The sequence below is a fragment of the Schistocerca cancellata genome, chromosome 3 (genome assembly GCF_023864275.1).
Source record: "Schistocerca cancellata isolate TAMUIC-IGC-003103 chromosome 3, iqSchCanc2.1, whole genome shotgun sequence".
Taxonomy (NCBI): domain Eukaryota; kingdom Metazoa; phylum Arthropoda; class Insecta; order Orthoptera; family Acrididae; genus Schistocerca; species Schistocerca cancellata.
Genome location: NC_064628.1, coordinates 14,746,562 through 14,756,220, shown reverse-complemented (window position 1 = coordinate 14,756,220; position 9,659 = coordinate 14,746,562).

Sequence of the window (9,659 nt, the reverse complement as noted above, 5' to 3'; positions counted from 1 at the left end):
TATACATTGCCCGAAAATGAATTAGTACACGCTTTTGGAGGTTTCCGATTCACTCAGGATTCATTGTTGCAACAGTGCATATAGAATGCATGAAATTATTACGTTTACAGACTAACAGCACAAGCGTTTCTGAGGTATCAGGTATCGACTCTTACTGAAACGGGCGTATCAAGACCGTTATTACGGCCAGAGGTGGTTGTCCTGGGTACTGATTGTTTAGGATCTGTGCACCCAAATTGCGTGAAAATGTAATCACATGTCAGTTCTAGTATAATATATTTGTCCAATGAATACCCGTTTATCATCTGCATTTCTTCATAGTGTAGCAATTTTAATGGCCAGTAGTGTAAATACCATGTTGGCAACATTATTTCAGATGTGCTCGTAATTATTCATTTTTTTCTTCATAACGCTGCACATATACTGTTACTTTACTTGTGTCGCAACAAACAGCCGTCATTACGTTGCGACAAATTTTCATTCACAGAGGAAAAATGAATAACGAACATTAATCGCTTAATTTCATGAGCGTAAAGCTTTTATTTAAGGATTTCGAGTTGACAGGGTACATGATGTATCGTCCATGTGTGCAGCAGATTCAGTTTCGATTTATTTTACTATTGACGCGTTTTGGACTTGGAAAATATATGTATTTGGGGGTGATAAGCAAGCTAGAAGTTCAAGGACGGAGAAGTTCTCCATTATAACTTTCTAATTGTGACATTATATTTACTTGTTTCATTTGAGAAGAACTTCAGCAGGAGATAAAATTTTGTTCCAGATTTGACTGAGTGCTTGAAAGTTGAGGTTACGTGAGCTCGTTACACTGAGATCATTGAGCTTCACGATCAGTTTCGGTAAGCTTCCAGAGATCAGTCAGTGTTTACATTGCCTAATGAAACATACCGTGTAACTATAGTCTATCATAAATTGAGAACATCATCCGGCAATTTAATGCTCCATGTTCACTTTACTGATGTTGATAACCGTAGGAACGGCTGCAAGCAGATTAATTTTAACGCCGAATGAAAATGGAATTGCCACGAAATATCAGTTACAACACAACAGGTGAAACTGTGAGTACTGCGAATTTTGTACTGTGGAATTCACAACCAAATGGAAACCGGTGGGGGAGAGTAAACTGTGTACGGATACCTCAGTAGACAATTAGCTTCTGTTTCATTATTACTCGAAAGAATTAAGATTGCAAATGAGAAAGATTGCTAGGATCGTCGTTTGTTATTACAAAGAGTGTTTCAAGCAGTGGTGAGGTGTTCTATGACTTGGTGATTTAGTTCTACTGAAGTATACAACATGTGGTATCTTTCTGCGAGAGATTCAGAGAGCAACAGGAATATTTTGTAAGTTAGGTAAAGTAAACTGCCTCAGAGTGCAATTAAACGGTGTTCATTTTATTACGCAACGATCGATTCCGAAGCTTGTATCCTCGTCAACAGATGTACCTCATACACGTACAGTAAATTTACGTGTGATATGTTTTTCTGAAGACCGTGTCTTACTGACGTGAATCGTCCTTCCAGTACTGTTCACTGTGAGACCAGGGGCCTTCAGCGTCATTCACAAAGCGACATCCCTGCGGCTGATGGCAGAACAACCGTTGGAAAGCTTTCATATAGAAATAATTTGCTCTGCATAGCTTTATCTCGAAAGCGATAGAAAACCAATTATATTATTGTTTTTATTTTTATTTTTTTATTTTTCTCAGTGTAATCTTAAGACTTCCAACAGGCGACGGGATTTCTTTCTGTATTTGGTAAATGTTACAGTCCTGTGAATGTACCTGTTATGTTTTATGGAACGGCAACTTATGTTTTCAGTGGATCAAAGTTTATTTTCCTATTTTGTACAGTAGCATTAATATAGTTCTTACGCTCAGTAAGCCACAAAGTGTGTTTCACATTCTTCCGTACCTGGGTTAACCTTTGATTTGCGTTCAAGGTGTTTATGTCGCATGCATGTGATCAAATTTATATTTACATATAAACTGCCGGAAAAAATTAGTACACCTGGAAAGGCGACGTCGACTTTGATCAGATGACGGCATATGTCACCTAGACGTTACTAGATGTGCTGATAATGGTTTTAAAGTCGTCCGCCAACACATAGCGTAGTGGCGTAGCCTTGAAGGGGCTGCCTGTGTCTACCCTTGAACAGGGAATGCTCACAGCCAGAACACTCAGTGTGGTGGAAACGTGCGAAGCAGGCAGGCAGCCATACCAAGAAGCCAAATGAGCGTGTTTGGGTCATACTGTGCCCTCCCGGGTGGCGTGGTGGTCCTTTTGGAGAACCGTCACACAAGCTGCACGTGCTGCGTCAGCTGCGCAACGATGCTGGAATCACTGGTCACGTGAAGAGTCTCCCAGCCGGGAACTTAACACATTTCCCGGACGCTCAATGCACCAACTGCGGCAGGGCGAGGTCAGTCGTCTGCATTCTATCACTTATCCAACGTCCACCTACCTCGATGTGCTTCTTTCCGACGTCCCTTCACTCTGTAGTAGCAGATACGTGCTAGGCAGTGTAAAGCAGCGTCGACGAACCACTACCTAATACCTACCACACAGAGACCGCGTAATTCGAGTTGAAAGTCAGTTCCTGAAAGTTCATATTTAAAAAATCGGACGCTCGGAGCATGCTGTCTACTTGCAGAAAGCGTTTGAAATTAGATTCAACCTGCTTTTCATTCATATGGGAACACATGAAAAGGCTATCAAGCCCGTATTTACTGCGGTAATATTCTACCGTTCAAACTTCACTGTCTGTACAACATAGTTCCAATCTGAAAGCAGTCAGAATTTTTGCAAGTCCGACCCGACTAATTTTCACGTTCTACCAGGTACTGGCCCACAACTATTCGCGAGTTAAACATTCGGTCTTCTCAGTGGTCTTCTTCGAAAGAAGTGCTCACCAAAGTATTCCGTTCAGAGCACGAAACGTACCACGTGGAATTGTTACTACGACCAGAAAGTTCACACGCTCATAACTTCCCAACTGTTTAATTTAGAAACGCCCAACGTTCATTAAAATATTTGTAACTCCCGACGCTTCAGTCACGAGGTATTCTAATCGCAATTAACTCACCATTTCTTCATTTTTTAGAGTATTTTTACGGAGCTATCTAACATGCTGTTATCCGTACGTCGGTTAGCAAGCGACCATCTCGAACCATTCTACTCACTGCCCAATCCACTATATTCGCACGGGGACAGCTTAATTTTGATTGCTGTTGATCCAAACGACCAATCAGAATGTTAATTCCAGATCATTCTCGCCGCAGAACTTGACATATCCAATCAATAATCTGATAGTAATTAACATCGTTAAAATTTCAATTTCCAGTATATTGTTTTATCAAAATTAGCGAAGTACGAATTATTCTCTAAAATGATAAATAAACTTATTCCGCCTTTAACTTTCGTTCTGGCTCCTTTTATACAAAAGCAAGCTCACACCGACATACGTCAACTGAATCGTGGTTGCACCATAACTTTCCCACGGTTCGTTTGTATAAGGTTTTATAAAAAATGACATACGCTACTGGCCATTAAAATTGCTACACCAAGAAGAAATGCAGATGATAAACAGGTATTCATTGGACACATATATTATACTAGAACTGACATGTGATTACATTTTCACGCAATTTGGGTGCATAGATCCTGAGAAATCAGTACCCAGAACAACCACCTCTGGCCGTAATAACGGCCTTGATACGCCTGAGCAGTGAGTCAAACAGAGCTTGGATGGCGTGTACAGGTACAGCTGCCCATGCAGCTTCAACACGATACCACAGTTCATCAAGAGTAGTGACTGGCGTATTGTGACGAGCCAGTTGCTCGGCCACCATGGACCAGTCGTTTTCAATTGGCGAGAGATCTGGAGAACGTGCTGGTCAGGGCAGCAGTCGAACATTTTCTGTATCCAGAAAGGCCCGTACAGGACCTGCAACATGCAGTCGTGCATTACCTGCTGAAATGTAGGGTTTCGCAGGGATCGAATGAAGGGTAGAGCCACCGGTCGTAACACATCTCAAATGTAACGTTCATTGTTCAAGGTCCATGTGTAACCATTGGCACCCCATACCATCACGCCGGGTGATACGCCAGTATGCCGATGACGAATACACGCTTCCAACGTGCGTTCACAGCGATGCCGCCAAACACAGATGCGACCATCATGATGCTGTAAACTGAACCTGGATTCATCAGAAAAAACTGACGTTTTGGCATTCGTGCATCCAGGTGGATTCATCAGAAAAAACTGACGTTTTGGCATTCGTGCATCCAGGTTCGCCGTTGAGTACACCATAGCAGGCGCTCCTGTCTGTTGATGCAGCGTCAAGGGTAACCGCAGCCATGAGTCCGAGCTGATAGTCCATGCTGCTGCAAACGTTGTCGAACTGTTCGTGCAGATCGTTGTTGTCTTGCAAACGTCCCCATCTGTTGACTCAGGGATCGAGACGTGGCTGCACGATCTGTTACAGCCATGCCGATGAGGTGCCTGTCATCTCGACTGCTAGTGATACGAGGCCGTTGGGATCCAGCACGGTGCGGCGTTCCGTATTACACTCCTGAACCCACCGATTCAATATTCTGCTAACAGTCATTGGATCTCGATCAACACGAGCAGCAATGTCCAGATACGATAAACCGCAATCGCGATAGGCTACAATCCGACCTTTATCAAAGTCGGAAACGTGATGGTACGCATTTCTCCTCCTTACACGAGGCATCACAACTACGTTTCACCAGGTAACGCCGGTCAGCTGCTGTTTGTGTATGAGAAACCGACTGGAAACTTTCCTCATGTCAGCACTTCGTAGATGTCGCCACCGGCGCCAACCTTGTGTGAATGCTCTGAAAATCTAATCATTTGTATATCACAGCATCTTCTTCCTGTCCTGTAGCACGTCATCTTCGTGGTGTAGCAACTTTAATGGCCAGTAGTGTAATTAACAAACAGGGACATACGTTGCTCCCTTCAACAGAGAGAAAATTTGGCTATGTTTTTATGCGTCTAAGTTATTTAAGACAAACCTAGGCTCAGTGTACCAGTTACGTATTTCAGATTAATTACAGAAGATCCCGAAAAACCACCGAAAAATCGTTCTTCCCCGTAAAAAAAATACTTTATAATTACTTACAGTGCCTTCAAACAATTCATTACGTCCATATCCCTAAGTTAGCTATGAGCATTATTTCGCAAACTAAATTATATCAAAGCGTGGAACACACTAAGCTATACATAGGAGAAAATGAATAACTAGAACATTTATTGGTTGTACACAATTGTTCGTAGTTATTACAAATAACAATCACCGTCCTCTTGAGAACATTGTTGATCAGATACACTTTCATACATTATTTTTATTGTTCCAAACAAAAAAAGTTGTTTTCCCTGTTTAAATCTGGCGCACCTCGCTTCCGCTTACAAACATAGTCACAACGGTTTCCATCTAGGGGCGAATTTTGGAGTGATCGCTTAATCTTGGTCCGTTCAGTGTCATCTTTGTCGCTTTCTTAGCCAAAACAATGAATGCAATTTCTCTTAAATGTCGCAGTACTTGGAAAAGTAAAAACAAATTACTTATTATTGTCTTACCTGCTGTTGTATGTATTGTAAAGTCACACTATCGTAATAACAGACTAATATATTAAAGTTACTGCTGTTGTGAATATAACGTACTGGACAGCATTAGAAAAAAGAAGTGATTATGCAGCGATAACTGGAAACGTCAAAATGTGACCAAAAGGCGTAAGAACGTGTGCTAACGTCGCCAGTATCAAACTGGTCAATTACAAGCTCAGTTTTAGTCCAGAACGTATATGAGAGGATAAAACTGTCTGCGGGATTGGGGTATGTACCCGAACCCCTGCCCATCACAATCATTGCGCAAATAATTACGCTATCCGAGCGCGCTTTCCCGTGCTGCTAAGAGCTTTAAGTTGTCACGAGCTTGGAGGAGGCAAGGGAGAAAGCTGTGTGTCAAGTTCAGTCGGTCCGTGAGTCGGATGGCGAAAGGCGGGACTCTGGGTTCGAATGCCGGTCGCGCAGAATTTTTATCTTGTCACATACAATTACCGCAGCAGATATTGTACAGAAAGTAAAACTAATTAATGCTGAGTTGTGTTAATAAAGACCTTTGCACTGTACTTTTACTGGCGAACGCAGAATTCCCATCAGACGAAGATGTTTTTACAATGAAGGTCCTTACGTATGGCACTTTAATACTACACTTCTGCCTTCCTGTTCCTATTGGACACTATAGTTATCCTCGCAGTTCGTGACATCTGCTGACTCTGAGGATGTGTTGATTCGTAGCTCGCATTGTACGCAGTAGATATTCGCACAGTTTGTAACTATATTCATCCCCCACCCCCACTCCTCTGCAATGAAACCTGCCGTCGCTTTCATTTAAACCTGTAATAAATCTTAAGAATTTCAAGAATATGAACAATGAAAAAGATAAAAATCTCCAACAAACTGCAGTTGAGAGAAATCATCATCACAAGTCCTTGTGCTCATTGCTGAGTGTCGTGACTATATGAACCACCCTGAACGGTTATCAGATTCTCAAAGAGAGTGCAGAACAGGTAGACGACAGGTCTTGATTTGATCCACTTCTCTCCCCTCGACCACGTGCTCTCGATCTTCCCTTTCGTGGTTATTTTCTCTATATTCTCTCCATCTCTTCTCACAATATGGCCAAAGAACTGCAGTAGTTTTTGGCTGACATGAAAAGAAAGGCATTTGGAGATAATGAGTCGCTCAGTAATGGACACGTAAGTTTTCTTTCTGTCCATTTAAGGCGCGCACACTGCGCCAGTACCTCAAATGCATCAAAACGCTGCCTTTAACAGACGGGTGTTTCAACGAGCTGCATCTTTGTGCTGTTTGCACTCGTTCTGATCTGCCAGATCTCGGCGAGTTTCTCGACAGCTACTCTCCCTAACGTGACCCGTTTTCTTATCTCATCTTCGCAGCCCCCTGTGTCACAGAAATACACCATTCGAAAAGTATTTACCCAAAAATTTGCCAACTAATTGAGTAAATCGATTGGTTTCAAAACTATAATAGGACCTAAATATGATAGCTTTGACAACGTCACAATTTATATGGTAGAAACCCAAAGTACGGACTAATCGTTATTAATATTTCACTGGCGATACGATTGTCAACACATCTGAAGGCGAACTCTGCGAGAGCGTCTGTGTGGGTGATGTGCTACTACTGCCTCCGTGTTAAATTTGTGGAGGGTCATTCGCTCTCTGTGTTGCCTTACTCAGTTGTCTGAAGTTTGCCGGTTCGACTTGTGGGCTGACGAATCATGTCCTATTTGTTGTTAGTAGCAGGTATGGTCAGACTGAATTCGCTCCTTTGGAATACTGTCTGCAGCCGGTAAGGTCCGAAAGCCGATAACGCAGGCAAGCAGTTATTTTATTCGCCGAGAGTTAGTCGAGTAATTTGAAAGTTTATATATGCCAAAAAATATTGATTTTCCTAGCTTGGAGTGTGACAGTCTGTTGGCGAAACCAACGAATCTGAAAGGAAAAACCTGGTTGTGGCGACAGATCTGTAGCTTAGTCCGAGGTCTAGGTTACGGTGTAATGTGACAGCCTGCTCGCGATTTGGCGAAGCCAGCGGAAGCGAAAGCAACACACGAAGTGGCTTACATTCTGCAGGAATGTGACTACATTCCAGCTGCCCACAAGCGTCACTCCGCGCAAACTCCGAGCTCTAGGCCGAGACCGAGCGAGACAGTGCAGTGCTGACATACCGTGTTCGCGTTTGGGACGATACTGGTTCAAACCACCATCTGGCCATCGAGATTCTGGGTTTTCGTAAATACCCGTTGCAGATTTGTAGGGCTTGTAGAGGAGAGTGAGTACATGATATTTTGAGCAGGATCCCATGTCCGGAAACGAACCGTTTCCGTTATACGACGGTTTCAGTTCAGATGTTTAACTCATCCACCTCTGCTTGAGGAACTGAATTAGGCGTGACGTAGCACAATTACTAGGTAAAAATTGGAACGAAAACAACGAAACGTTCATTTAACACTTCAGCACATTTGTTATACTAGCACTTAAACAATACATGTTTACAACGGACATCTTGGATATTCGGGAATCCAGCCGGATGTTCTCGTCGTTCTCGCACGATATTTCAACAGCGTGCCTCGCTGTCTTCTTCAGGTGCTACCTGAGACTGATCCTTGGGTCGATCGAGTCCAGTATTTATGCCTGGGAGGAGCTGGGCGTTCCCTAATCGGTCCGTGCCGGGTCGAGTGTTCCATCTGTGTTCCGCGACCGCCGGACTCGGCTTCAACGGACCCCTCCAGTCGCAGATGTTCCGACTGCCGTCGGCGCCCGTTCTGGCCGTCCTCAACGGATGTGGTTATCATCTGAGGTGTGTCAGACCTGGTCTGAGATGTTGGGTACTCTATCTCCTGACTGTTACTACGATTTCCACATCTGTTTCGTGCTGGGCGCTCCCTAATCGGTCCGCGCCGCGTCGTGTGTTCCGTCTTGAGGTCCGCGCCCGCCAGACACGGCTACATTGTCCCTCTCTGGTCGCCGGTGTTCCCTCCGCCGTCCGCGCCCGGCCTGGCCGTCTTCTGAAGTCGAGTTCATGATCTGGGATGTGTCAGATCTGGTCTCCAATGTCAGACAGCTTGTCTCACGGCTGTTCTCTCGGTCTCCACTTCTATTTCTTGTAGAATCGCGGAGTGTCCTGCGTTGAGTTTTCACAAGCTCAAGCGATGGATTCCAGGCAGTGCTGATTTGGTATCCCGAGTCACGGTTGATTAGATTGTCTGTGACCTTAATCTCAATGGCTTCTTTAATGACACTGTCCCAAAATCTTGAGGTCTGTGTCACAATCTTGGTGTCATTGTAATCCATTGAATGACCAAGTTCCAGACAATGCTCCGCTATGGCTGATTTAGTTGCCTGCCTGAGTCTGGTATGTGTCTGGTGTTCTTTACACCTGACGTTCACAGTTCTGGTGCTCTGGCCAATGTATGACATCCCACACTGGCCTGAAGAAGACAGCGTGGCACGCTTTTGAAATATCGTGCGAGAACGACGCGAACATCCGTCTGGATTCCCGAATATCCGAGATGTCAACAGATCACCGGGAAAGCATGAAGAATTACATCATGTTTACATTATTCCAAAAAAAAGGTTCAAATGGTTTTGAGCGCTATGGGACTTAAAATCTAATGTCATCACTCTCCTAGAACTTAGAACTGCTTAAATCTAACTAACGTAAGGACATCACACACATGCATGCCCCAGGCAGGATTCGAACCTGCGATCGTAGCGGACGCACGGTTCCTGACTGAAGCGCCCAGAACCGCTCGGCCACAACGGCCGGCTTACATTATTCCGAAACAAGAAAGAATCCAGCATACTGTTCGTACAGAACAGTAGTGATGCATCACAACAGTGGCTCCATGTGGCGAACACCAACGTTGTTACAGACGTTGTACCTACAAAACATGCTCTGGCTGACACTCCCCTTCTCACCTGGTGTCTCCTCAGTTTCCAGTGCCTCGGCCGAAACTCGTGCGCCAGCAGCTCTTCCTCTGTCTTTGCATACGACCCCACGAGGTGTATCCCGTAGGAGTTAGGTCT